The 8,370-nt window shown below is 34.3% G+C and overlaps 1 long non-coding RNA gene across 1 annotated transcript; it reads left to right on the top strand.

Annotated features, from left to right (window-relative positions):
- Positions 1–5,193: 5,193 nt before the first annotated feature.
- Positions 5,194–5,918, top strand: LOC149533503 (uncharacterized). Its single transcript, XR_016357213.1, has 2 exons — positions 5,194–5,472; positions 5,633–5,918. It is a non-coding gene; the product is annotated as an uncharacterized LOC149533503 (long non-coding RNA).
- Positions 5,919–8,370: the final 2,452 nt, after the last annotated feature.

Below are 8,370 nucleotides of genomic sequence, written 5' to 3'. Positions count from 1 at the left end.
TAAATAGAAAGAAGAGATTTTAGTACCTTGCTCATTACTGTTTCATTGTCAATTTTACCTCCTACAACTCTGATTGCACTCTCATTTTCTTTTATTGTTTTCACTATATTAGAATTTTTTCTCACTTTCTTTAATTTTTAGTTAATCAAACTTACCTCTTAAAATTTTTGTATTGGATCTTTGCACATTTTAATCACCTCCATAGAATTTCTGCAACTTTTCCCACATATCAAATGTAGTATGACAATCCTTGACTTCATCAAATTTAGAATAGTACAAAGAGGAATCTATATCAGTCATAATTATATTGTACTCCTTTACCTCTTTAATTTTCTCCACATCCATAGGTTTTGGGTGGTGGAACATATTTATTCTCAAATAGAACACACCAATATCACTAATGCTTGACAGATGTAGCTTCATTAGCTCCTACCACGCTGGGGATCTCCCTTCTGTAAGACATCTATATCTTTAGCTTAGGTCCTTAAAACCTTTTCCTACAAGCACCAATTTCTTTGATACTAATTGCTGGAAATGTAAGAGATTAACTAAGAGTGGAGGGGTGAATCAGTTACCACAAAAATAAATCCTTGTCCCTTATATGTCCATACAAACCTCCATTGGTCATGCAATACTGATTAGCTTGATTAACATTAGAATTTTATTATCACTTGATTAACAAAGAAATCTTAAGATTTATTAAACTATTTTATCCTTTACTTACTTAGTTGAAACATAAAGCATAAGAAAATAACATGAATACATATGACATCAACAATTAATGTGCAAAGAATCACTTTGCAACTATTCATAATAATTTTTACTTCCTGAAGTGAGCCCAATTAGGAGCCAACCTTGTTAAAGGTTACAAAACATACTATTAAGTATGACCCTATTAGAGGATTTAAACCACCTTGGTAGGATTGGCCTAGTTAGAGATCTTCAAACACTTCAATCTAGAAATGTCACCTTATTAGAGGATTTATAAATTGACAGTTAAGTCAACTCTATTAAGAGATTTCTTTACTACTACAATGTTTAGAAAGAAACAACAATTTTGACTTGATTTATGAAGCAACTTTCTTTGCAGATTCAAATATGTGTTTTGGCTTGTCCTTTGGACCCTTTCTGATCAAATGTTCTTTGAAACTTCTCTTCCACACATTTTTTCCATCTTATTTCATATTCTACTTCATCTCCTTTATCCTCACATCTTGACCTTTCTTATACATCATAAGCTAGGACAAGTCAGCTTGAATACCCTTTCAAATTATTAATAAATATCCAAACCATTGGCCTCAATTAATTAAGTATTTGACAAATACATTTTGATGTCACTCAATCAACACTAGGATTGAAGTTCTTTTGACACTATGATTCCTTCAATGCCCAACCACTTAGTCAATACTGCAAGCCTTTTGATGCGCGACCACTCAGTCAATACTACAAGAAAGAATCTCTATATTAACCAACTATAAAATTAATAGAATAAAGTCTTATTAACTTGATTTCTTGGTTAATTCTATCATATAAAATGTTAATATTGCAAACTCTACATTGCTCAAGTAATACTAACATTTTTGTAACATCAATGACAACATACAATTGAAGAATTGTTTCCAACAACCTTCTTATATATTAGAAAAATAAAAAGTGAAGATCAATAGTCCAAGTAGGTCAGATGGAGACGTCCAATCTCACCATGGTTGAAATTGAAATTTGTTGGTTCTTCCCATGTTAATCTAGGAGCATCAAGTGTGCGGGGTGGTTTTACGGGATCACAATGGTAATTTAATTTCTACCAAAGTCATTCCATTGCTAGAAAAGACTAATAATAAGATAGAGGTAATGACCTTGTATCATGGGATAGTTCTATTATAGCTTGTGATATCAAGGATTTGCAAATTGAAGGGGACTCACTCATGGTCATTGATGGACTCCGGCAGAAACCTTCTGTTAATTGGAAATTGAACTATGTTATTTAGTAGCTCTCTCCTATGCTACTAAAATTTAACAGGTTTACTATTGCACATGTGTATAGGGAAGGTAATTCCCTAGTGGATTATATGGTCAAAGGGCTATTGATACTAGCTCATTGGATATCAGTCCTAAGGATTCAGATTACCAAACATCAACAATCATTTCTCTAAATGAGATGGAAAAAAACCACTTTAGGGTAAAATTTATCCTTCTAAAGTCTAGCTAGGTGTCGTGTGCATATCATCCTTTATGATTATCAATTAAGATCTTATGTGCAACTACCTATACACTCATTGTAATTGTGTGCTTGCAATTATTGGGTATCATATCTTCTATAGTTTCATGCAATTCTTTTGTCCAAGGCCCTTTCTAGCGGCAATGTTCAGACATGCACAATTATGTTTAGATGAGTTGTGAGGTTGTGTTTGTGTCCATGTTATGCTTTCTCTATTTGTTGTATGACTTTCACAATCCTCATAGCTTATGATTTAAAGTGGATGATTTGGAGTTGTAATGAGAGTTATAGGTAGCATGCCGAGAGTAGAAAATATGGATAGTGGTGTGCATTAGGGATGATGACTCTCACATGTGGTAGACTCCATTTTATTTTAAGAGCACATTGTGTTAGGTCAGGAAAGTACTTATGAGTTGATGGTGGTACATAGTATTTACATTTCACACACTTGAGACTAATTAATAGGGAAGAATAGAGTACCTAAGAATCATCACAATGTATGACAAAAATTTCATTTAAGCTTGTCAGTGGTAGGGTTTTTTGTGCCAAATTTTCCTTTCAGTATGTAGTATTTTTGTGAGTCTATTTTGACTAGCTATAGTTATGTGTGTTTCTATTTATAGGGAAGTTTTTGGGTGTGTCCTTTATTTCCATTTCTAGTTATTGGTGGGGTGTGGATTTTCTATCAGTAGCCATGAATTATAATCCATATAATCTAGGAGTCAAGTTTTTTTGTTATGGAATATCTTGACCCACTCATTGGCCATATCTCAAATGCAAAGATGGGTAAGAATTTTAATACTATTTTCCCTGTTTGTAAGTGTCATGTGTAGACCATAATTGGGGAGGATATTTTAGGGCCAATTACTTTGAGGGTGGTCTATCCCTAGCAACTGATTTCAATTTTTGCCTCTAATTTATTTGATTTGATGTAGAATCTTGATTTTGTTGTGGTGCTATGTAATTAGTATACTCATCCATACATTATCCTTGCAAAATTTATGTGTAAGTCATGTTGAACTATTCTAGTCATGGAAATAAGATGGGTATGTTGGAAGATTTTTCCCATGAAGTTTCTTGCAACAAAGCCCTTTGTTTGTGTCAGCCTATGATAATATTAAGCTGACATTTGAGGCTAGGGATGCAAGTTATGTTACTAACCTCCACAAAAATAATTGGGTAGCGTTGGACAGTGGAGTTGCATTCCAAATTTAAACAAAGGTCATAATAATGATATCATTGTTGTTCATGCATGAGCATGATCATATTGTTCCACTTTTTGTTTTGTGTCCACCTTAGGTACCATACTTAAAAATTCATGTTGGGTTGCAGGTCATCCATGATACTAGAGGAGGCAATGGTAGTGGGTGGAGTTTAGATGGTGGGGTGATAATGGCATGGCCAAATGTTGGGGGAAGGTAGTTCTCTAGTGGATGGTATGTTTGATGCATAATATGGTGGTGTAGAGCATCAAATTGTAGGTTTTTAGTTTTCAATGGAAATGCAAGAGTTTAGTGATGACCCTTCAAGCATGAACATGGATTGAATGCACTTAGTGGTTTTAGAGCTTCTTAGACTCCCTCTTTTTCTCAAAAAGATGTGGAGGTAGTTGGGGTTACATGCAGATACATAGCCTTGTTCCATTTTTGTGCTACTCTATGTTGTTTTTTGTGTAAGAAATATTCAATAGTGATATGATGGGCTTCATAGTAGGTCTTGTGTTAGTCACTCAGGGAGATATGCTCATTTAGAGTATCGTTATATGTCTAGGACTTGTGTTGAGTGGGTGGTAATCTATTCATTGGAAAAGGCAACTTTTATATGAATTCATGACATTGTAATTCTCTCTCTCTCTCTCTCTCTCTCTCTCTCTCTCTCTCTCTCTCTCTCTCTATATATATATATATATATATTCTTCTTTGGCTTTTTCTTTAAAAAAAATTATATCAAAAGTAAGTATAAATATAAATAGAATTATAAACTATGTGTATGAATAAAAAGGTAAACTGAAATAACTATGTGTATTTATTTGTAAATAACTATGTTTTGTTTGATATCAACCATAGTGTTTGAAGGACTTGGGCAAGGAGAGCAAGACTTCCTGCTCCATATACAACTTCCTATAGGACTGGATGAAGACCCTCTTGGACAAACCTATCAAGGAGGAGGGAGTAACTATGGATAGGGATGAACCTGAGATGAAGCATGTTGATGAGCGAGATAAGAAAGAGGGCAGTTAGCCCTATTGGCTGTTTTTCTTTTTGCTTTAATGATATTGTTTAATTGGAACTTGATGCCCTACGAGGCTTTTTGTTATTTGTATAAGTTTAATTGCTGGATTGCTAGTAGTAGTACGTTGTTTTACCACTGGAAAACTTTTTCTGTTTATCTGCTTGATTGCAATAGGACTGATGTTGTTAGGGCTGTTATGAATTATGTTAGTTTTTTGAGGTATGAAACTGGTATTGGTTAGATGATAAGGAGGTAACCTCAGACTTATCTTTCAGCCTTTTTATACTCCAAAGTCAGTCCTTTGTCTCTCTTGGCTATACTTAAAGAAAACAATAGTGTAAAATAAAGAAAAGAAGATAAATATACAGATTTAGAATTACACTAAAGAACTCCTTATTTATAATCTCTTTGAAGGTTGATAAAGTTTAATCATTTGTTGTTAGGGATTCAGGAGACTCCATTTTATGGTAGTGAGAGACTCGTCGTGCGACGTATGGTGGGAACCATGATAGGTCTCTTTGTGGACAGTAAACCCTATGAACAAAATGAGGGATATTTATGCTTGGTCGATGAACGATCCAGTTGAGTCAAAAGCGAAATTCCCTTTGTCGGAAATGGTGGAAAGTAGTACTGCGGAGGCCACGGTTGCCCACGCTCAAACCCTGCGCTACGAACGAGGAGGCACTCAAGCAGCGTGTGGCTCGTTATCATAAATAGCCATTCTTCAACCTCTCACTTCCATGCCAATCTTTCCCAACTCCTCTTCCTTCCTACTCAATCCCGAGTCCTCTTCATTGTCAATAAAGAAAGTAAGCACAAGCATGTCGACGATGAAGAGAGGAGTGTATTTCGGCATTGTGAGCACAAAACCCAGTTGGTACAGGAAACATGGTGACGATGATGACGACGACGATGATGACGATGACTCTGATTATGCTCCGGCTGCCTCAGATTTTGCGCTGCAGGAGCCTCCTCACATGATGGCCTTACTGTTATCATCAATACCAATATTACCTGTGGTTCAGGTAGCAATCCCTCTGTGTATCTAATTTATTCTTTTTCTTCTTATCTTGTATCGCATTGTGGACTGTAGGTATTAGTAGAAATCAGTAATACTTTCTTTTTTGGTACACATCACTTAACTTCCATTGCTTTTTGTTCTGTCCAAAATCATGTACAATATAGAGCCAAAGGAATGCACTGTGACTGCTACATTAGAGAGTGTTTTCCTACCGTCTTCATTTTAAGGTGAGGGAGAGTGCATTGTGACTGCTGCATTGGAGCTGCCGTATGGAGCATTGCTACATAACAGTGTGATCTACATTTAGTCGAATATTGTACTAATTCCAATCCATTTTGTAGGGATTGGAGTTTATATCTTCTTTGCTGTAATACTACAAACCTATGTTATTATGCAGCCGTTATTGTAATGGGGTTAAGGTTATAAATTATGCTATATTTATGCTGTGTACATTCATGAGAGAATACTCCTATGTGCAATGAAAACGTGAATAGAACTTCGGCCACGATCACATATAAATCAACACATTCGTACTGGAAAACATGTTAAGCCTCCAGTACAGCTAAACACACTGCACACGACTTTCACTTTGCAGTGCATCGTCTGTAACGTGCTATTGGTTCTATGTTTTCATTAAGCTATCGACAAAATTGAAATTATTAGGTTCTTTGATTGCATGGATGATGGAACTATTGTCACAGTCTAAAAGAGTTATTGGTTGTAGCAAATTCTGTTACAAGATCTGAAAATAGAAGTGTAAAATTTGGGAGAGAAGATGGGAAAACATGAATTTTAGGCTTGCTAATTGAATAGCCAATTTATTTTACAGATGACGTCGACAGTAGTGAAGTTATCATAAATGGACTATGATCATCCCATTTAATATCATACTAGATTAAACCGTCATATGTTTTACGCTTCATACGCATACCTTTATGCTTGATTCTTTCTAAAGACTGTAATTTAAGAATGGATTTTTTGATGCAGATCTCAGGCTTGATAAGAGGCTTCGTAACAGACACCCGACACAAATCCTCGTTAGTAAATGTATAAATGCATTTAAGAGAAAATACCCTTTTCAGAGGTTGCATTTGTTTAATTAAGGTTAAGAACAGGACAGCAACTAACAATCCAATGAAGTGACTATAAAATTGGACCAGACAAAAACAAAAGCTGCATCATAGCAACCGGATGATAAAAATAGACAAGAACCAAAAACTACATAAAAGAAACCATCCTATACCAGGATCGTTTAAAAATGCTTTCAAAGTGGTATGGTTTTTCTGAAATACCAGAATCAATTTCCAATAGTTTCCATCCTTGTTCCTTACAGTTTTGATAAAGCAATTGATCTTAGTTTTAGGTAGTTTGGACAGCTGTTCATCAATATGTAATTAATTAGTAAATATTTGTTAGTTAATTGACTCGTTCAACTAGTAACTTATTGGTTAGGTTGTTTTAATCAAGAAGCAACTAGAAACTTCTTTGTTAGTTTGTTATCAAGAAGCAGCTTGTTGGTTAGGTTGTCTTGTTCAAGAAGCAACTAGAAAGCTCTCGGTTAGTACAAAAGGGGCTCAACAGATACATTTGGTGAACAAAAGAATGACAAGAAGTTGTAGAAGTGATAGCATTGGGGATGGCAGTGGAGGAATATCAGCAGGAGAAATTATGAGGTTGTCTAAATTTTGCCAGTGAGATGCAAGGAATTTTGATCTGCTAAGTTAATATATTTTTCATCTGCAAAACTAGTTTCCACTTAGGGACTTTGCAGGGACAATTTATCTGAAAAAATTGTGTTTTTTGTCTTGTGAATTTCTTTCTTTGTCTTATGAATTTCTTTTTGTATTGATGAAGTTGCAATTGTGTTATTTTTTTTATATTAGTTGTGAATTATTTTTTTGGCAGTTTAATAATTGTTTATGATAGAAGATTAATAATTAGTGGCAATAGGAATTTCACACTATCTTGACCACTTTGGAGTATGGTTTTTATGTTGAAATGGATTTAGTATCATCAAACAATTGAATAATCATGATAATTTATTTGTCCTTTGCAAATAAACATCATATTGTAATAATAATCAGCTTATGTGAATATTTGTTCTTTTATTAAATTGTTCAAAGTTCAAATTTTAGTTTCACCCTAATCAAGGGACCCTTTTTAAAGCCTTATAGAAGAAAAACACATTACATAATATGAATATATTTAAGAAGATCTTCTCTATGTGAATATTCATCCATTTATTAGATTGTTCAAACAAATGCATCATTCAAATTTTAGTTTCACCCTAATCAAGAGACCCTTTTTTAAGTCTTATAAAATAAAAACTTTGACATTACATGATGTGAAAATATTTAAGATCTTCTGTTAAAAAAAAAAAATCTAAATTAAGCAAAGATTTATCAAGCTATTTATTTGTCCATAAGTTCTCAATCTTAAAATTGGGAATGATAGAATCTTCAATTATCAACCCTTAAGAATAATGGTAGAGCTCTACAATACTTAGATTATGGTAAAAGGATACAACTTGAACAATCATATTGTCTGAAGCTTGCCAAACAAAAATCCATATTGATCTCATGACCAATTTTGGACTTGTCTCTAAAATTAATTATCAAAATACACGTGTTCTTCAAACACTATCACCATCATAAAGGAATGCTTTATGAAGTCAAAAGGCCTCTTTGTCATCCCCACTCAACCCATGGCTGAACGAACTTTTACCATTTTGAGATAGAGAATTCTCTTCTATAGGATGAGCCTTACAGGTTGTGATAGGTTGGGTGAGAGGTTGCTTGATAGCTAGAGTTTGAGGAAATCTATGGTACACACCAATATCATTTCCAGGTTTGAGGAAATGTAGGGGACACACCAATATCATTTGTAGTTATAGAAATATGAC

The sequence above is a fragment of the Cupressus sempervirens genome, chromosome 10 (genome assembly GCF_028749045.1).
Source record: "Cupressus sempervirens isolate cs-2001-9-10 chromosome 10, ASM2874904v1, whole genome shotgun sequence".
NCBI lineage: Eukaryota > Viridiplantae > Streptophyta > Pinopsida > Cupressales > Cupressaceae > Cupressus > Cupressus sempervirens.
The sequence above is the reverse complement of the archived record's forward strand: the minus strand, read 5'-3'. Positions and strand labels throughout refer to the sequence as shown.